This window comes from Armigeres subalbatus, chromosome 2, assembly GCF_024139115.2.
Source record: "Armigeres subalbatus isolate Guangzhou_Male chromosome 2, GZ_Asu_2, whole genome shotgun sequence".
Classification (NCBI taxonomy): Eukaryota; Metazoa; Arthropoda; class Insecta; order Diptera; family Culicidae; genus Armigeres; species Armigeres subalbatus.
The window spans coordinates 449717501-449739061 of record NC_085140.1 but is presented as its reverse complement, the minus strand read 5'-3'; the positions used below and the strand labels follow the sequence as shown (position 1 = coordinate 449739061).

The 21561-nt window shown below is 42.5% G+C and overlaps 1 protein-coding gene and 1 non-coding gene across 7 annotated transcripts in view; one reads left to right on the top strand and one right to left on the bottom strand.

Moving 5' to 3' along the window:
• Positions 1-21561, top strand: part of LOC134213728 (nuclear hormone receptor FTZ-F1 beta) — a 99183-nt gene that overhangs the window by 5759 nt on the left and 71863 nt on the right. The gene's annotated exons all lie outside the window — the stretch shown is intronic.
• Positions 9873-9947, bottom strand: Trnaa-agc (transfer RNA alanine (anticodon AGC)). Its single transcript has one exon. It is a non-coding gene; the product is annotated as a tRNA-Ala (tRNA).

The window sequence follows — 21561 nt, the reverse complement described above, 5'->3', positions numbered from 1 at the left end:
ACATTAGAGGATGGAGGGATGCAACCTCAAACCGTGTATTGTGGCGTCAAATAGTTGATTCAGTGTTATCTGTTTAGATGTAAACTAAATAAATGATAAATTTGTGTTTCATTTCCACTAGAAAAATGGATAAAATTTAATATTTTCACTAAATCGTTCCAGTTGTTATGCAGATACATTCTCAATATGTGGAAGTAACAATAATCACAAGCTAACATTCTCTTCCTTCCCCAACTGACGAGCTGCCGCAACGTGCATTTAGAGAATAAATTTCAAACCCTAGTATTGAGATCGAAGTTCAATTTTCATTTGTTTTGATCACTACTGATGTTACTCTGAAGTACAATAATAATTGATCATTCGCAAAGATGTTTTTGAATCCACGCGTTGTTAAATTTCATGTCAACAAACTCTAGGTATAATGTTATATTAGAGTGAATTTTGATGCATTTTCTTCATTAAAGATCTCCCTGTTAGTGAGATCTTTTATACTAACACTCGAATTCCATCTCTATTCCTTTAGCTTTGATCATCTTGTTCAGTTTTATATATTTCATCAACCATCGTTTGAATTCGAAGCTCACTCAAACTGCTTTTTCTTCAGATAATCGAAAAAGTTAATGAATGTTTTAAAATCTGGTTTGGTTTAATTTATTCAAAAACGCAATCGCTTTGCAAGATTCATCGCTGACCATTTTTTCTAATCAAGAAGAAAGCAGCGGAACCGGTCAACAAACTGCGCACACGGCGACTCTGGAAAGATCAAGGCGCAAAAACATCGAGAAGCAAAGCCACACATTTCAAATGGCACTACACACCCATTGGGAAGACGGCGACTTGGCAGCAAAGAATTAGAAAACCACCCCGCGCTCCTTTGCGCTGTCGTGCGATCATCCTTGTGGAGGCCGACATATCCACCCATGAAAGCAAACATGGCGCAAGCCACTAAAGAAGATCCACACAAAAACCATTCGCTCACTACTACCACACTGAGCTTATGACTATACTTTGGAATGGGAGTAGGAAGGAAGCAAACCATAATAAAAGTACCGCATCATGGTCGTGTCATTTGACGACAAAAAGACCCACCGCCCAACCCCATCCGTAATGCTGCTTACAATGGGCGGCACAATGTCACGACGACGGCGACGGTTCGCACGCACACGTTCGCGAAGGTCATCTTTTCGTCGTTTCCTCTTTCCCGTCGCGCAAACGACACTCAACCGAACCGAGGCCATCAGTGCTTCTTCACTCGAGTCGCCGCCCTCCCGACAACCACCCACCTCCCACAGGGTTGACCCCTATGAGCCAAAAGAGAAAAGAGCAGCGTCCTTCAAACTTCCCATATTAGCCATGCCCACGCGCCTGTGTGTGTATGTTTGCGATCGAGGTCGTTCGTACGTACGTACGATCGTTTGTTCAAAAGCTCCGATCCAATTTGATCGTGTGCCCTGGCAGCGAGACAGAGAGCGCACAACCACCACGACCAAAGCCCAAGCCCAAGTGACAACGACCTTATTTCGGTTTGACGATGACGACGACATTTCAATGACCTTGAACTTTGGCGATTTTTCCTTGTTGCCGCCGCACACAGCAGCAAATGATGAATAATAATAATAAAAACGCTCACACACTTGACGAAACCACGAAGGCCGTGCACTGACTGGTGCGGAATGGCAACTCCAGAAGCGAAGGCCACGGGAAGGAGGATTAGCTATAAAAAAGATGAATCAAATCGGGAGGCGATAGGTGCGGCGTCGTTAGGATGACGGGAATCAATATGGACTGGACGCAGAATAGATGGAATGGCATATCGTCATCAATGTTTCTACACGAGAATTTTCACAATAATAGTACCTAGTTATTAAAAGCGTTTCGAGCGAAAAAAAACTTCAAGAACGGAACAATCAAAGACCTTGAAATACCTTGGTTGGGTCGTTCTTTTGGGATTAAGGAGTGAGTCATAAACTTGAAGTGCGCAAACAAACCGATGCGATGTGTTTGATTATTGTGGAGGCGTACGCAATGTCGTTTTTTTGGTTGGACAATTAATGATTTGTACAATAAGTAATTAGTGTGCGTCGAACTGCGTGTAATCGAAAACCGAATCATCAAGTGTTAGGATTGGATTTCGAGTTATTCTATTTTGGCTTCGATTTGATCAATTTAGTTTGCTGGAACACATGTTGTTCGAAGACATTTCGGTGGGTTGCAGTTATGAAATAAAAGGTAGTAAAAACAAATTTGCAAACTCCTGATTCCTGAAAATTCCTAGGGGTCGTTCAATAATGATGTCACAGGTCTGAGGGGGTCTAAGATTTTGTGACAGTACATATACTAGGTATACAAAAAAGCGTGACAGAGAGGGGAGGGGGGGGGGTCTGGAAATCCAAAAAATTAGTGGACGTCATAGTTGAATCACCCCCTAGTAGAATGCTAAGATTCTGCGGTGTTCTCAGGTGTTCAAATGAAAAATTGTGGATTCGTTCTAAAATAGCCGAATTTCATGGAACATTTTGGAATTTTATAAAGAACTTCTTGAAATCTGCCTTCCTATCTATATTTTAAAAATTTCGTAGAGGAATTTTAAAAGTTTGAGAAGAAACTGAAATTCAGAAGTCTGAGGACTACTGAAATTGAAAACAATCTTTGGTCCAGTTGAAACATTGGAATACGACTTTGTAGAAAGAATAGAATTCTAGAATTCTTAATTAAAGAATACCTGATAGTGTTGTTGATAGGGTTTTGAAGTTTTTGATCAGTTTTGGATTTCGTCGCAACTAAAAGAGTTTTTTATTAAATGGAAGCGAAATACCACTTTTCCTCGCGGAAAATGTTTCCCTAAGGAGAACTGATAGCTTGAAGTGAAGCTCGCCATGTTTTTTCTGAAGCGTGTAGAACAACTTTCGGCTGCTTGTAGGGCTTGAACCTACACTCCGATTTAAATCACCCGAGCAGAAGAAAATAGCTCAATTACAACAAATCGTAATTTGATACCAACATGAGATATTTATTTATTGGGATATTTCCATCCGGCTTGAAGCCTTTATAATTTTTTTCTTTTTTTTTTGATGAGTGATATAAGAGATAAAAGATCAGACGACAATATCAATATTTTGCACTGAAATATTATGACGATATCAGGGTATGCTATTTGTAAGAAGTGGTCAGTTATTTATTTATGTATTAAACTTCCATTTAACATTTATAATCCAACTGACAATAATTTATGTCTCAATGAATATAAATTATGCTTACTGGAACCGATCAGCGGTACGGAAAAGAATTAGCATCAGCTAACGAAACACTTCCTAAGAAATATTAAAATCGAATAGGGAGAAAAAGTTGAAGGTATACTTTGCGGCTATTGAAAAAAATGGGCTCATGTAGAGCATAGTGTTTGCTTCGTGGGCTCAGACACAAACAATCACGTCGCATGAGTTGCCTCTTGGGAGCGTATACAATTAACTGAGTTATCAGACCAGGACCGTCTTTTATTTTTTTTTAATATTTTATTAACGTGATTTTTAATACATTTTAAAGGATAATCACGGAAAAGAGCAGAACTATCGATATCCTCCAATGTAGCTTCCCTGCGCAATTGGCCGCCTCACCTCACGCAATTCTATTCGCGGAAGGTTACAACGTTCCGCGTACTGCAACCGAACTTTTTTTTAATAGTTGCTATGCGGGAGATCCTTCTGGCATGGAATAATGAGCTCTAGTGCTGTCATATTCGATTTCAAAATTGTTCGGTCAAACAGTAGAGGGCACTGAGACATAATGGATCACGTAACTCGTCAATTCTGAATATCTAGCTGAATAATCGATTGTCTCTGGCGATGTTATTGGAGTGAACGCCGAGATCCTTCAAGTGCTGTAATCAGGTAAGACTACGTCCGAAGAGGATTTTGTCGAAGATAATCGGCATGTTCTTACGGTGGAACGTAGTGATGTTGCATTTTTCGACACATAGGTGCAACAAATTACGCGAACACTAATTTGAGAAGGCACGCACTATCTTTTGAAGCTCCAAGAAGTTCGTTTCGCATTTTATTATTCTGTAAATTTCCGTGTCACCTGCGTAAAATAAGCGGCAGACAACAGGTAGCAACAGTGAGGCATCGTTAATAAAAATCGAGAAAATCAGAGGACAAGCTTATATTAATTCATACCGAGCGGTTTATCAGGTTTTTTTTTTTACTTTAATAATGTGATTTTCCATCTTAAAATGAGGTCAACACCTGTTCAACAGGGAATCACATCACAGAGCTTGATGAATCGCCGATTTGCCGTAATTTGAGAAAGTGACGTAAGCGTCAAATTGCAACATGCATGTTTTCCATTTTTCTGTTGAAGAGTTCGATGAGTACTACTCGCTAACACCATTTTTGGAAAATGGCGTATACGTCACTTTTTCAGATTACGGCAGCGATCCTCTCCAGTTTTACGAAAAGGTTTTCATGATCCACTGTATTGAATGCATAATAAACTTGAGGAGAATCGAGAGCAAAATAGGGGAAATATGGTTAATTTGAGCCTTCTAAGCAAATCTTTTAATTTTACGGTGATATAATAAGAAAACATGTATTTTCGAAGTGTTTATGAATAATCTAACATATCAATCATCACTAGTCATAAGACGAGTTTGTACAATCCCATTGAATTCCACCACTTAATTGTATCTTGACAGATACGTATTTCGACCTCAACAGTAAGGCCGTCTTCAGTGTCTCGTACTTGACTCGACTTAGGATAGTCGAGTCAAGTACGAGACACTGAAGACGGCCTTACTGTTGAGGTCGAAATACGTATCTGTCGAGATACAATTAAGTGGTGGAATCCAATGGGATTGTACAAACTCGTCTTATGACAAGTGAATTTCAGTTCTCCATGTTTTAGTTCTTCTGTTTACGCTTCTCGTGCACCAAGGTGTAACGAAAAGGCTGTATGTTCACTAAAAAACGATGTTTTGATGACAGGCTGATGACTTCCATATACCGATCAACACAGCTCGACGAATTGAGGTGATGTTTGTCGATAAAGTTTTTAAATCTAAATTATAAGATGGCGATCTACTAAACACTCTACTAAAAGTCTGAAATTATTTCATAACTTTATTTAAAATTTGTTTGGAAATTTAAAAATATTTTCCTCTGAAAATTCCTTATGAACTTCATTTAAATAAAACTTCTTATTTTAGAATTTCTCCTAGATTTGTTTCCGATACTTTTCTAGGAATTCCTCTGAAAATTTCTCCAGGAAATCCAAAAAATCCATCTGGGATCCTCTCCTCCAGAACTTACAATAGGAAATCCTTTGGGAACTCCTTCGAATGCTCCCACAAGAATTCCTTCTAAAATTCTTCCTAAAAAAGAAACTTCCCGGAGTAGTTCTTGAAGGAATTCCATGCAGAATAGCTTGAGAAATTCGTGAATTCATGAAAAAAGTTCTGGGGAAAAGGGATTTCTGGAGAAACTCTCGAAGTAATTTTCGGGGAAATTCTTGATGAAATTGTTGGGAGAATTCATGGAGGAGCTTCTGAAAGATAATTTGGGAGAGTTTTTCGAAGAATTTCCGAGGTTATTGCTACTTACTCCTGGAAAAAATATCGGAAAATCATGAAGGATTTTTTAGATGATTTTTTGTAGACATTTTAGAGGAGGTATCCTCAGAAATTTTGAGAATTCCGGTGTTTCTTGCGGGAGAATTACTTCAATAATTTCCAAAGGAATTTCAAGAGGAATTTTGGGAGGTAGCCCCAAAAGAGCTTTAACAAAATTTTTGGATGAATAGCTGGAGAAATTGTCAGATGAATTTTCAAACGGATTTCTCAAGGAATTTCTGACAGAACCCCGAACAAATTTTGGACAATTTTTCGGGACAGTTCTTGTAGCAATTTTTGTAAGAATTCCCAGGGCGTGAGTGGGAGATGTCTATCAAGGGCTTCTACGTGAGTTTATGAAGAAATTCATAAGGAATTTCTGGAAGACCTCGAAGTAATTAATTAGAGATCTTGGTGGATTTTCTGGAGTAATCACAGAGCGAATGCCAGGAGGAGTTTACATGGGAATTTCTGAATGATTTTCTGGTGAAAATTCTGAGAAAGGAGACGTGGAAATTTCTAAGGCAACAATTTAAAATGTGATTTTAAAAGTTTTTTGAAAGGATTTACGGAGAAATTTTTGAAGTAATTCCTATGAGTCCTAGTCGAATTCTTGGAGGACCTTTCGGAGGAATTCTTGGAAGAACTTCCGGAGGAACTTCTGAAAGAACTGCCAAAGGAATTCCTGGAGGAACTTACGGAGAAATTTCTTAAGTAACTTTCGGAGAGATTCCTGGAGGAACTTTTGGAGGAAGTCCTGGAGGAAATTGCGGAGGAAGACCTGAATGAACTTGCGGATGAATTCCTTGCGGAACTTGCGGGGGGACTCCTGGAGGTACTTGCGGATAAATTCTTAACTGAGCTTCTGGAGAGATTTCTGGGGAACTTGCGGAGAAATTCTTGGAGAAACTTCCGAAGGAAATCCTGGAAAAACATAAATGCACGAAATTGATTCACGTTGCCGCAAATCACCTCCGCTGGCTCTGGCTGAAAATTATCTGGCACCCTGATATAATTTCAATCGGCGCACAGGTCTTGATTGAATATCAAGTGAAATCCTGTATGAAATTGTATGGAAGAACCTTTGGGACAAACTGCGGTTACAGGATAAATTTCTTCTGGGATTCTAGTGAGACGTCTTAGAGGAATCTTAGAAGTTACTCCTGATTGAATTTATAGTGAAATCTAGGGATGATTTTTTTTTAAGGAACTCCTGGGAAATAACTGAATTTTTATTTCAAATGGCCGATACAAATATTTAAAAACTATTTTGTCTCCCCTCCCCTCGGCTTTTTTTTTTGCAAAGCAATAATATTTTGAGGGGGCAACAAAATAATATTCGGATAAATTTGAGGATTTTCAAAATATTCTTTAACAAATCCGAGGAGTTTTTTTTTTTTTTTTCATTTTTAAATTTTTTTTAGCCCCCCCCCCCCTTGACCTTTCGGAGACCAGTAGGACAAAAAGTCAATTAAATATTTGTAGCGGCCTTAACTGAAAAACAAAACAAAATAAATAAAATAAAAATAACTATTCAACCAAAAAAATATCTTCATTTTAGTAACGCTGCTGATTTGTTTCTCAAGAAAAATGTTGTCACCAACAAGGGGATAGATTGGAACTAAACTTACTGTGAAATGAATTAAACTATTAAACATCTTGCCGCAAATTCATTTTTGTGAAACATTATTCCCATGATTAATTTAATTTACTCCTCGGGATAATGTTCTCTGGTCTATAAGGTGAAATAATACATGGGGACGGTTTCTAGAACTGGAACTAACTTCCTTGATAGATAAAATAATTCATAAACATAATAATCGTTCAATTAAGTGGATAGCTATTCTGCTTTCTAAAAAAAATCGTTTATACATCCACACCCATACAATTATGGTAATATTTTTGGAGAATGTAATCAGCTGTTTCAGAAGTTCCTTGAATTGTTTAAAATAATAGAATGATGTGTGCTACGTGAGACTGTCAGACGATTATTAAGCGCTGCTTCTTTAAAGTACTGCAACTAAATTCGTTATAAGCTCACGGTGGTGTTTAAATCAGATGTAAAATGATTACGTAGCATATAAAGGACCCCACGCATGTGCTATGTTCAAAACATTTTAAAATTTTAACTAAAATCGTACAGAAAATAGAACGAAAAAATGTACATAATTTAGGAAAATAATCAAGGGAATGTTTGGATGGAAAGGAGACAAGTCAGGAGAAAGATGATAATGTTTTCGTAAATTTCTTGTTTCTGACTATAATTTAGATTATTAGGTATCTTTATCAAGATTTTCCACAAAATTCTTCCAATACTTTCTTTTCACTTTCATAGTCGTAACTGTGAGGTTTCTAAAAGTTTAGGTTTTTTAGACTAAAACAGGAATATACATATTTCCATTAGTCATTATAAATTTAAAAAAAAAACCTGCACAAGACAATGTCTTCTACAAGACAAAAACTAAAACTAAAAAAAAAACTTTATAATCATCAAATAAAAAAATAATCATTCTGGCAAAAGTCAGATGATATTAAATTTCCAAATCAGTGAATCTTCAAATGTCAAAGCCAATCAAGTTATGATCAGTTTTTTTGCATATCTCCCGTATAGGCTAATTTTCAGACAGCAGCAAAAAAATGAACACTTAACATCGAGTTCCCTCACTACGAGACTGCATCTAATATTTAAAATTAATACCGTCCATCAGTCTCAACCAGCCCAAGGTCATCAAGTGATCTTTCGTCCACCCCGTTCTCTTGTTCCGCTCGTTCCGAAACGATCATCGTTCATCACCGGCCGCATCGGAACCTTCTCATGGTCGTTGCCTTGCTCTTTGTGTGCCCACAAAGCATCTCGACGCTACTGTATATCGCTCTTTCACTCACTTCTTTCCAATGGCGATGCAGTGGCCGGCCGTTCGTTTCGATTTACGGTAAATTGAATCCCATCTCCATCCTCGAGAGCCCCATTCATGCCACTAACTCCGCCACCCCACCCATGACCACCCATTCGGTTGTTCTACGATGAACTGCAGAGTAGGTAGCACCAGCACCTAACTAACCGCTCGACTAGCAGTGTAGAAAGAGATGATACGGTTACAAACTGAACCGCCTCATGAACAATGACTCATCTACGGCGGTGTACGTCGACTCTGACGATGACAACGACGACGATGACTATACGTGGTGGAGATTCCTCTTCCGAAAGGTTAGCAGTCTGCGGTTGATGCAGGTCCCAGTCAATTGAGTTACCACTTCAACCGGGCCAGCGCGGGCCGGGTACTGCGCAGGGAGGCTGATGAAAAGAGCGTCAACTAACCTTTCGGTCGTTGCGTCCAACACTGGAGAAGGGCTGTTACCAGCTTGCGCTACTCTATTTCAAATCTGCATGCATGAATTGAGCGTTAGTCATTTTGGTGCCGTTTCACTACTGCGGTCTCTAGAGTGTTTTTACTGCGTTCGGTAGGATGGACGGTCCCACGGGGGGAATTAAGTCGTGCTTGTGTCAACAAATTAGTTATTCCACACGTGTGGCCAATTTGGGCTGCGATTGTCTTCTGCTATCTGATGGGGAAGAAATTTCGGTCATTTCCGTTTGTTTCGTTTGGTCAACCTACATATGAAGATCTGAGTCAGATATGGTCGGCCTTCAGGGTGCTTCAGACATGAGTAATACTCACTGATCCCAGATTGTGGTTCGCACAAGAGTCTTAAAATGTTTTATGTGGACAAAAATAGAAACTACGATAGTAGCAGATATGATGCTTTTGATATTATGTGAACAAGTCTCAACTTTGTTGAATCTGTTGAGTTTGCTTTACAATTATGTTTAATTGGCAAACTAATAAATTATCACGCCCCGATTATGTCGAACCTCGATTTGTTAACGTTTTCTATCTGATTTATACATTTTGAATAGATGTCATCATTATTTGAGACTCCGGATTATTCCATCTATCGGCTATTATAAAGGGTAATAAAAAGTACATTATACAGATCGCTGAAAACTCACTGCTGAACAGATCACTGCTGAAAAAAGAAATCACAAAAATAATAAACAAATCAAATACCTTTTCATTGTTTTGTTTTTCGTGGGACCAATATCGGAGCTATGAGATGAAATCCAGGAGCAGTAACCCTATATAAAAAGTTTTTCTGTATTTTTTAACGATTTTCAGAAAGTTAATTAGACCTTTAATTTTATAATGTTCCGAAATACTCCGATGTGAAAGATTTTAATTTAAAAAATGTATTGGAGGTAGCCACTTTCCTTCGATGGGACTCGAACCCATAACTGTCAGTACGCTAGACTGATGCTTTTAACCAACTTAGCTACGAAGGACCTCCATCGTCGAAAAAAGTTTTCTGAGCATTTTGAAAGGATGTTTAAAAGCCTCATGAATGGAGGCTTCCGAGCTTCTTGAAAAGAGGCTTCCGCGCCTCCTTTTGAAAGGCTTCCGAGCTTCTTGAAAGGAAGCTTCCGAGTCTCTTAAAAAGGGTTCCAAGCCTTTTTAAAGAAGCCTTCCGGGCCTCTTGAAAGGAGGCTTCTTCCTTTTGAAGGAGAAAACTTGCGAGCCTTTTGAAAGGATGCTTACGAGCCTCTTGAAGGGTGCTTACGAGCTTCTTAAAGGGTGCTTACGAGCCTCATGAAATGAGGCTTCCGAGCCTCTTGAAAGGAGGCTTCCATGCCTCTTGAAAAAAGGCTTCCATGCCTCTTGAAAAAAGGCTTCCTAGCCTCTCGAAAGGAGGCTTCCGAGCCTCTGGAAAGGAGGCTTCCGAGCCTCTCGAAAGAAGGCTTCCGAGCCTCTTGAAAGGAGGCTTTTAAGCCTCTCGGAAGGAGACTTCAGAGCCTCTTGAAAGGAGACTTTGGAGCCACTTGAAAGGAGGCTTCCGAGACTCTTGAAAGGAGGCTTCCGAGACTATTGAGAGAAGGCTTTTGAGCCTCTTGAAAGGAGGCTTCCTAGCGTATTGAAAAAAGGCTTCCGAGTCTCTTGAAAGGAAGCTTCCGTGCCTCTTGAAAGGAGGCTACCGAGATTCTTGAAAGGAGGCTTCCGAGCTTCTTGAAAGGACGCTTTGGAGCCTCTTGAAAAGAGACTTCGGAGCCTCTTGAAATTATGCTTTCCAGCCTCTTGAAAGGATGCTTCCGAGCCTCTTGAAAGGACGCTTCCGAGCCGCTTGAAAGGAGACTTCCGAGACTCTTGAAAGTAGGGTTCCGAGCCTTCCAAGCCTCCTCTCTCTCGAAAGGATGCTTCCGAGCCTCTCGAAAGGAGGTTTCCGGGCCTATTGAAAGGAGGCCTCTGAGCCTCTTGAAAGGAAACTTCTGAGCCTTTTAAAAGGAGGCTTTTAAACCTCTTGAAAGGAGGCTTCCGGGCCTCTTGAAAGGAAACTTCCGAGCCTCTTGAAAGGATGCTTCCGAGCCGCTTGAAAGGATGCTCCCGAGCCTCTTGAAAGGACGGTTCTGAGCCTCTTGAAAGGACGCTTCTGAGCTTGTTGAAAGGAGGCTTCCGAGCCTCTTGAAAGGAAACTTGGAGCCTTTTGAAAGGAGGCTTCCGAGCCTCTTGAAAGGAGGTTTCCGGGCCTATTGAAAGGAGGCTTCTGAGCCTCTTGAAAGGAAACTTCTGAGCCTTTTTAAAGGAGGCTTCCAATCCTCTTGAAAGGAGGCTTCCGAGACTCTTGAATGTAGTCTTCTGAGCCTCTTAAAAGGAAGCTTCTAAGCCTTTTGAAAGGAGGCTTCCGGACCTATTGAAAGGAGGCTTCCGAGCCGCTTGAAAGGGGACTTATGAGCCTTTTGAAAGGAGACTTATGAGCCTCTTGAAAGGAGGCTTCCGAGCCTTTTCAAAGGATGCTTCCGAGCCTCTTGAAATGGGGCTTCTGAGCCACTTGAAAGGAGGCTTCCTTGCCTCTTGAAAAGAGGTTTCCGAGCCTTTTGAAAAGAGGCCTCCGAGCCTCTGAAAGGAGGTTTCCTTGCCCCTTGAAAAAAGGTTTCCGAGCCATTTGAGAAAGGAGACTTCAGAGTCTCTTGAAAGGAGTCTTCGGAGCCTCTTTAAAGGAGGCTTCCGAGTCTCTTAAGAAAGGCTTCCAAGCATTTTGAAAGGATGTTTAAAAGCCTCATGAAAGGATGCTTCCGAGCCGTTTGAAAGAATGCTTCCAAGCCTCTTGAAAGGATGCTTCCGAGCCTCTTGAATGGAGGCTTCCGAGCCTCCTATAAAAGTCTTTTGAGCCGTTTGAAAGGATGCTTCCGAATTTCGTGATAGGAGGCTTCCAAGCCTTTTAAAAGGAGATTTCCGGGCCTCTTGAAAGGAGGCTTCCAAGCTTTTTCAAACGATTTCTTTATCTTTATTAACGTAATTTTTATGACGTTTTGAAAGAAGGCTTCCGAGCCTTGTGAAAGAATGCTTCCGAGCTTCTTGGAAGGAGGCTTCCGAGCCTGCTTTTGAAAGGCTTCCAAGCCTTTTGAAAGGAGCCTCCCGAATCTCTTAAAAAGGGTTCCAAGCCTTTTGAAAGCAGCCTTCCGGGCCTCTTGGAAGAAGGCTTTCTCCTTTTGGAGGAGGAAGCTTGTGAGCCTTTTAAAAGGGTGCTTACGAGCATCTGGAAGGGTGCTTACGAGCCTCTTGAAGGGTGCTCACTTGCCTCATGAAAGGAGGCTTCCGAACCTGTTGAAAGGAGGCTTCCATGCCTCTTGGAAAAGGCTTCTGAGCCTCTCGGAAGGAGGCTTCCAAGCTACTCGAAAGAAGGCTTACAAGCCTTTGGAAAGGAGACTTCCAAGCCTCTTAAAAGAAGGTTTCCAAGCTTCTTGAAAGGAAGCTTCTGTGCCTCTTGAAAGGAGGCTTCTGAGCTTCTTGAAAAGAGGCTTCCGTGCCTCTTGAAGAGAGGCTTTCGAGCCTCTTGAAAGGAGACTTCGGAGCCTCTTGAAAGAAGGCTTCCAAGACTCTTGAAAGAAGGCTTCCGTGTCTCTTGAAAGGAGGCTTCTGAGCCTTTTGATAGGAAGCTTCCATGCCTCTTGAAAGGAGGCTTCCGAGCTTCTTGAAAGGCGGCTTCCGAGTCTCTTGAAGGGATGCTTCCGAACCTCTTGAAAGAATTGGCTTCGGAGCCTCTTGAAAGGAGGCTTCCAAGCTTATTGAAAGGAGGCTGCCTAGCTTATTGAAAGGGGATTTATGAACCTTTTAAAAGGAGACTTAGAGCCTCTTGAAATGGGGCTTCTGAGCCTCTTGAAAGGAGGTTTCCGAGCCGCTTGAAGGGAAGTTTCCAAGCCACTTGAAGGATGCTTCCGAGCCTCTCGAAAGAAGGCTTCCGAGCCTCTGGAAAGAAGGCCTCCAAGACTCTTGAAAGGAGGCTTCCAAGCCTCTTGAAAGGAAGCTTCCGTGCCTCTTGAAAGGAGGCTTCCGAGCTTAGCATAGAGCCTCTTGGAATGGGGCTTCTGAGCCTATTAAAAGGAGACTTCCGAGCCTCTTGAGAGGACGCTCCCGAGCCTCTTGAAAGGAGGTTTCCCAGCCGCTTGAAAGGATGCTTCCGAGCCTCTTGAAAGGACGCTTCTGAGCCTCTTGAAAGGACGCTGCTGAGCCTGTTGAAAGGAGGCTTCCGAGCCACTTGGAAGAAACTTCTGAGCCTCTTGAAAAGAGGCTTCCTCATAAGGACGCTTTTGAGTCTCTTGAAAGAACGTTTCTGAGCCTGTTGAAAGGAGGTTTCCGAGCCGCTTAAAAGAAGGCTTCCTTGCCTCTTGAAAGGGGGTTTCCAAGCCTTTTGAATGGAGGCTTCCGAGCCTCTTGGAAGAATGCATCTAAGCCTCTTGAAAGGAGGCTTCTGGGCCTATTGAAAGGATGCTTCTGAGCCTGTTGAAAGGAAACTTCGAGCCTCTCGAAAGGAGGCTTCCGAGCCTTTCGAAAGGAGGTTTCCGGGGCTATTGTAAGGAGGCTTCTGAGCCTCTTGAAAAGAAACTTCTGAGCCTTTTAAAAGGAGGCTTCCGAGACTCTTGAAAGGAGTCTTCTGAGCCTCTTGAAATGAGGCTTCTGGACCTATTGAAAGAAGTCTTCCGAGCCGCTTAAAAGGAGACTTATGAGCCTCTTGAAAGGACGTTTCCGAGCATCTTGAAAAGAGGTTTCTGAGCCTTTTGAAAGAAGGCTTCCGAGGTACCCGTTGGGGCCAGCGAAGGTACCTCCAAGGGTACATGTACCCCAGGTTGTGAACCGCTGTTTCAAACGATTATCGTCGCTCGTGTACATGGAGCTATCAGTTGCGTTAGTATATCTTAATCTGTGAGAATTATGAATTTATTGACCTCTATATCGTTGCTCTAGGATTAAGGGGTCGTACACTTATTACGTAAGCAATTTTTCTGGGTTTTTTAACCCCCCCACCTCCCCCCTTGTAAGATTTTTTTCATACAAAAGAGAGCGTAAGATATTAAACGACTCCCCCTCCCCCGATAAGTGCTTACGTAATATGTGTACGGCCCCTAACATTATCTTATTTTGGAGTTCAGTTTTCGCATGTTTTAATTGGTTTCTCAAATGTATCGGATCTTTTCTTTGTCTCGAGTAAATAACCCAGGAAAAAAAAGTATTGTATCCTACGCTAGTGATTATTTTTTTTACTTTAATTAAGGAGAAGGGGAATGTGGGGTTTGTTCAGAGATTTACACTTCAGCGATTTACACCTTACCGATTAAGCAGCAAGCCATGACTTGGCCTCTTCTTGTCAGACGTCCGTGGCGAGCACACGCATCTACGGAAAGCCGCTGCCGGCTCATTTCGCTCCGGCCATTTCGGGTCACACAGAACTCTTCTGTGCAGTTCCTTTGGTGACGTAGACGGAATTCTGATAGAAGCTTTACAGCAATTTCCGTAACATAATCAGAAACTATTGAAAGAATTTATTTTGCATTCTTATGTTTTCGCATTTGCCTCGCATTTTCAGACGCACCAATCTCACTATTTTTTTTTTGTTTTTTTTCTACGTCGCAGCAAGCGTAGAATAAAAAGATAGCAGCTGCTCGTTGCTTCAGTTTTGATAATAGTGCCCTTGAAAACGTGAGGTGGAGCAACATTGGATTCCGAAAAGTTCGTCCTCAAATATATGGATTTTTATTGCGATTGATTCGTACTGGACGCAATAAACAACAAAAAAAAAAGTTTTTTTTATTTAAATCTGCTAATATAAAAATTTATTGCCAGTTACAACCGGCAAGAAATAAGAAATCTAATAAATAATTCTTTTTGCATGGAATGGATGGTTTTGTAGAAACCATATAAACCAGAAGTTAAAACCCCCTTTGGTGAATAGTAAATTTAAATTTTGGATTTTAACTAATCCAGGTTACTTCTTTGAATTCTATAAATGCTCTTAGAACTGAAATCGTATAGTTGTGATTTTTGGTGCAGATATTAGAAACCAAGGACGAACTTTCATTCCAGTCTGAGACGGGTTGTAAATAGGCATAGTAAAGTATTTTTTTTACTTTATTTTTGTGAATTTTGATACAGGGATCAGTTCTTCACTTTTAGTAAAGTACTCAAATGTTTGTTTAATGTTTTCTTAAATCGTTCATCAAGACAAAAAGCGACTATGACAACCCAGTCAACACAAAGTCGTATATGATGTAACATAAGGTGCTAAAGTGGAGGCGATATACGTACATATTGTATGGGGAAGTACCTATATGGCCTCCACTTTAGCATCTTATGTGACATCATATATGATCTTGTGTTGACTGGGAATGTTCGCAAATTGGTCACAATCATTCAACCATTCTAGGATGACTAAAAGTAAATGGCCTTTTATTATGAGTCATCGTAGATTTATGCTTTATCCTTATTCTCCAAAACTGGAAACAAGGTTATTGTTCAGCTGCTACATTGCTCCGAATGTAACATCTGGTGAACCTTGTTACCACCAAACTAGAACCCCTATATTTCATTTTTCTACATTCGGCTGCAACTTGCAGCCCAAAAAAAAACATACAGAACCCAATGCAGCTTTTCTGAACCAGCTCAATGCAATCAACCAGCAACGGCCCACGGCTTTCCGACTGTGAAACAACCGAGAGGAGAACCTCGTTCGCACATTTGTACTGCATGCCCGTCGAATACGCTGCTAAAACATCAACCAACCAGCAAGGCTGAGCCCGAGCCCAAGGCGGAGTGACCGGCCAAGTGAAGTGGAAACGGATTGACCGACCGACCAGAGTAAAGGCGGCTCGTGGAAGCCGGGTCCCCTGCTAGTCTGGTGGTTGATTTGCAGCCGCTTTCCAGTCGTCATTCGGTCGTTGCTGTTGGTACAAGAGTTGGAAAAGTGTATCAAACTCTGTAGTAAGTTGTTTAAGTCACATTCGCGGCGAGCAAGAAAAAATGTTGGTTACATTGAAAATTGGCACTCCTATCGGTGGATTTCTATCCACATCTCCTCGCCCCACGTCCAACAAGCGTCAAAGGCCCTGCACGTTGGTCCAAGTGGTTTCCATTGGGACCGGACACGAGACGAAGTGCGCGGTTGCATACAAATGTCCAAACCGTAGAAATTCATATGAAATGAGCGCTACTAATAAGTGTGGCGGCTGCTGCAGCCGTTTGGGGGTGATATATCGAATGCTGACACTGGGAGTGGGAGCAGGAACAAGCAGACCGTGTTGGAGCTCTGCAAGGTAAACCGTATCGGGTTGCAGCAATCCTATCACTTTTCGAGAGGAAATATTTCACTGCTTAGTAATAGTCTCTCGACGGTTGACCGGTTCAGCTTTTACAACTGGGGCCTACATGTTCTGTTCGAACCCACCGCAGCCCGGACGAATGGTAATGGAGTGATTTTTATCGCCTTCTCTGGAACAAGCGCTCAATTTGTATCGAGATTGTCCACTGATATCGGTGCCGGGCGATCTAATGCCGTGAATTGGGCCCAGGAAGGCTAATTAGTACGCTGATTTGTTTCAGTGTTTCGACACCGAAATCAACCGGTTCGCTGACTCACCTAAGTTTAGGCTGGGGTCAAATTCAGTAATTGCGCATTCGAATCACGGTTCGGCATACAACGCACGGGCTGACAACAGTCAGTCATCGTCGTTGTTGGAGGAGCCTACAAAGTTGTTTTTATGCTTGACGTATGAGATAAATTATGCGTCTTGCCAGAGCATACAAAAAGGCACATTCCATGCATATATTATATCATCGTCGAGGACCAGAGAAGTGTCATTGCGATAGTTGCCGTGCCATCGATATGTTTGTTGCAAATACCTGTACTCTGTATACGAATGCGCATTTGAATAAGTTTCACCAGTAGCTAGTGATATTATGGCTTCATATAATCAGCGAGAAGTTTGATTTTTATATTGATTGTTAACTAATATGTGAAGGTTAATCTTCAATAAGTAAAGGATCTGATTTAAATTTGGACAGGAAAAATAAAACATTTTTAGAGATTTTATATATCGTTTCAACTTATTTTCTATTTCAATTAACATGAATGCTGATTTTTATATACTGATTTCGAACCCAGCCATCTGCAAGTTTCAGGCTGCAACAACTACTTTTCATACTCGAATCTTACGTTTGAGCTACGAAAGTAGATCTCTTCATGAATTTTGCAAAATATAATTTTCAACTGTTGATAATATTCTGCCCTCACATATTTTGACCAAATAATAATGTAATCTTTTTAAAAACTGTTCCAAACCAGTATCACCCTTCTGGAATAAAAAGTCTAGGTACTATTATTTGTTCTAGCATTCTAAATGTCTCTCCCAATCACGATCACTGTTCTAAAACAACTTGATTTTCCAAGCCCAAGCCCGTTACCACGGTTAAATGGGTATTGCCTTCGCGACACTAAAAGCAGCCGTCGCCGCCGCCAAATGTGTCCGTTCGCAGTCCGGTCCAGCTCGAAGATAACGGTTCATTCCCCTCTGTCGCTGCCGTTTGACGTCGCCCCCGGCGCTGACCGCTCGCTCCAAAGTCAATCGAAGCAAAATTGACACGCTGCCACTGCCGTACTTCTGCTGAGGCACCTTCGGCAGATCATCCGGGCAACAGTCGCACCGCGTTACGGTTGGGGCTGGGCGGAGTAGTGCGGTGCAGCGCAGCCTGGGTGCTGTCTGTCAGTTGTAGTTTGATTGATTTCTGTCGTGACCCCCTTTTGTGTGTGGGGCGCCGCGCTCAAACTATTCGAGTGGAACTTTGATCGGCTCCTAGAACTAGAAACCGACGTGCGCGCTCCGCCACATGGACCAGATGACAACGACTACGACGATGACGACGACGGCGACGACTACGGATTGAGAGGTGAACTGGTTCGTGCAAAGTCCTCCGCGCCGCTTCAAGAATCAGAACCACCGATCGATCGACGTGCTGTCCGTGGGGAGAGGTAGGGTTAGGTTAGATGAGGGACATTGGCACTAATCTATTGCCGGAGAATGCTGCGCATGCAGAGAACTCGCTCTGTGGTCGTCGGGGAGAAGTTGTGGTAGGAGATTGGAACTATGCTGGGTACAAAGTCGTTGCCGTCACGGTCAGCGAGATGCATTTGACCAGTGTACGTACAGCTGCAAAGGGATCAGAGTAAAAACGTTAATCATGCTATTAGTAGTATGTACGGGTTGAGAACACAGGTTGGAAATGAAATTAAGAAGGCGTTAAATAATGCAGTCAAACGTTTTCATTATGTTCAGTGGATATTGATGATCATTCGAATCATTTGAATGTCTCGATATCTGCAATTATCAACAGCGATGGCTGAAAACGTCTTTTAGAGTGTTACGAATTATTTATAAGATGTTAGATTTTTCTGGATGTTTTAATTCATTGAATCTAACCCGTTCTTAGTATTATTGTACAGTATTTGTACTAAGTCACCACCAATGCAATGTAAGCCTTGGGTATGGGGTTACTGGTGGAAGGGGTGTGTTCATTCAACTAATTACATGTGCTCGGCTCGGTCGGACGGACCAACCTCGCTGAGAAAGATGGTTGACCTTTGGTTGGACAGGTTTAGAAAGTTTTCATCTCAGTCTGGCGTCGAAAAGAAAAGTTAGTAATGCAGATAGACCGAAAATTCGATATCTTTCCTCCAGTGACAGGACTAAGAGTCCATATCGTGTGGAAGAAAATATCACAAGTTACAGAGAGATCAGTTAGTATGCTGACACTCTTCACGTCCTTTCAAATTGAAAGCTTGGTAGGAGGGAGATTATTCCATTCATGAAATCACCAACAATTGTAATCAGCTCGTTAAATTCTTCAGGAGTCTTCCTTTGCATCTTAAAAGGACGCTTCCAAGCCTCTTGAAAAAAGTATTCCGAGCCTCTTGAAAGGAGGCAACCTAACCACTTAAAAGAAGGCTTCCGAACCTCTTGAAAAGAGGCTTCCGAGCCTCACGAAAGGAGCCTTCCGAGCCTCTTGAAAGAAGCCTTCCGAGCCTCTTGACAGGGGGCTTCCGAGCCTCTTAAAAAAGGCTTCCGAGCCTCATGAAAGGATCTTTAAATGAGGTTTCCGAGCCTCTTGAAAGGAGGCTTTTGAGCCTCTCGAAAAAGAAGCCTTCCGAGCCTCTTGAAAGAAAGCTTCCGAGCCCCTTGAAAGGACGCTTCCGAGCATTTTAGAAGGAGGTTTTTGAGCACAAAACAGATAGACATCATAGAACAAACTGCAAGTTTCAAAGTAGGCTCTTTGCGTATTTCACAATCGACGAACGGCACTCCCGTATATCCAAGGCGAAAGAAAGAGACAGCAAAGCAAGCGATGCCGCTCTGTCTTATGCGCGTTGTTCGGTAAAGCTTGACTTCCACCGCTAGGTTCGCTTGCATTCCCAAATCATGGAAGGACCACATTCCACGGCAAAGATGCCTATATGTTATGTGCTTTTGAGCCTCTTGAAAGGAGGCTTCCGAGCCTCTTGAAAGGAGGCTTTTGAGCCTCTTGAAAGGAGGCTTTTGAGCCTCTTGAAAGCAGGCTTTTGAGCCTCTTAAAAGGTGGCTTTTGAGGAAAGGAGGCTTCTGAGCCTCTTGAAAGGAGGCTTCTGAGTCTCATGAAAGGAGGCTTCTGAGCCTCTTGAAAGGAGGCTTCTGAGCCCCTTGAATGGAGGCTTCTGAGCCTATTGAAATGAGGCTTCTGAGCCTCTTGTAAGGAGGCTTCTGAGCCTCTTGAAAGGAGGCTTCTGAGCCTCTTGAAATGAGGCTTCTGAGCCTCTTGAAAGGAGTCTTCTGAGTCTCTTGAAAGGAGGCTTCTGAGCCTCTTAAAATGAGGCTTTTGAGCCTCTTGAAAGGTGGCTTCTGAGCCTTTTGAAATGAGGCTTCCGAGCCTCTTGAAAGGGGACTTCCGAGCCTCTTGAAAGGAGGCTTCCGAGCCTCTTGAAAGGAGGCTTCCGAGCCTCTTGAAAGGAGGCTTCTGAGCCTCTTGAAAGGAGTCTTCTGAGTCTCTTGAAAGGAGGCTTCTGAGCCTCTTAAAATGAGGCTTTTGAGCCTCTTGAAAGGTGGCTTCTGAGCCTTTTGAAATGAGGCTTCTGGAGCCTCTTGAAAGGGGACTTGGAGCCTCTTGGAAGGAGGCTTCCGAGCCTCTTGAAAGGATGCTTCCGAGCCTTTTGAAAGGAGGCTTCTGAGCCTCTTGAAAGGAGGCTTCTGAGCCTCTTGAAAGGGGCTTCCGAGCCTCTTGAAAGGAGGCTTCCGATCCTCTTGAAAGGAGGCTTCTGAGCCTCTTGAAAAGAGGCTTCCGAGACTCTTGAGAGGAGGCTTCCGAGCCTCTTGAAAGGAGGCTTCCGAGCCTCTTAAAAGGAGGCTTCCGAGCATCTTGAAAGGAGGCTTCTGAGCCTTTTGAAAGGAGGCCTCTGACCCTTTTGAAAGGAGGCTTCTGAGCCTCTTGAAAGGAGGCTTCTGAGCATTTTGAAAGGAAGCTTCTGAGCCTGGAAAGAGGTTTTCAGCCTTTTGAAAGGGGGCTTCCGAACTTCTTGAAGGAAGGCTTCCGAGCCTCTAGAAAGGATCTTGAAATGAGGCTTCCGAGCCTCTTGAAAGGAGGCTTTCGAGCATTTTGAAAGGAAGCTTCTGAGCCTGGAAGGAGCTTTTCAGACTTTTGAAAGGGAACTTCTTGAAGGAAGGCTTCCGAGCCTCTAGAAAGGATCTTGAAATGAGGCTTCCGAGCCTCTTGAAAGGAGGCTTTCGAGCCTCTAGAAAAGGAGACTTTTGAGTCTCTAGAAAAGAAGGCTTTTGAGCTTCTTGAAAAGAGGCTTCCTAGCCTCTTGAAAGGAGGCTTCTGAGCCTGTTGAAAGGAGGCTTTTGAGCTTCTTGAAAGGGATTTTTGAGCCTTTTGATAGGAGGCTTCTAAGCCTCTTGAAAATAGGCTTCCGAGCCTCTTGAAAGGCTGCTTCCGAGCTTCTTTAAAGGAGGCTTCCGAGCCTCTTGGAAAGAGGCTTTTCAAGAAGGCTTCTGAGCCTCTTGGAAAGAGGCTTTTCAAGAAGGTTTCTGAGCCTCGGAAGGACGCTTCCGAGCCTCTTAGAAGAAGGCTTTTGAGCCTCTTGAAAGGATCCTTTTAGGCCTCTCGAAATGAGGCTTCCGAGCCTCTTGAAAGGATCCTTCCAAGCCTCTTGGAAGGAGGCTTTTGACTCTCTTGGAAGGAGGCTTTTGACCCTCTCGGAAGGAAGCTTCTGAGCCTCTTGGAAGGAGGTTTTTAAGCCTCTTGAAAGGAGGCTTCTGAGCCTCTTGAATGGAGGAGGCTTCCGAGCCTCTTGAAAGGATCTTGAAAGGGGGCTTCCGAGCCTTGAACTTTTGAGCCTCTATAAAAGGAGGCTTTTGAGCCTTTAGAAGAAAAGGTTTTTGAGCTTCTTGAAAGGAGGATTTTGAGCCTTTTGAAAGGAGCTCCCGAGCCTCTTGAAAATAGGCTTCCGAGCCTCTTTGAAGGAGGCCACTTGAAAGGAGGCTTATGAGCCTCTTGAAAAGTGGCTTCCGAATCTCTTGAAAGGATCTTGAAATGAGGCTACCGCGTCTCTTT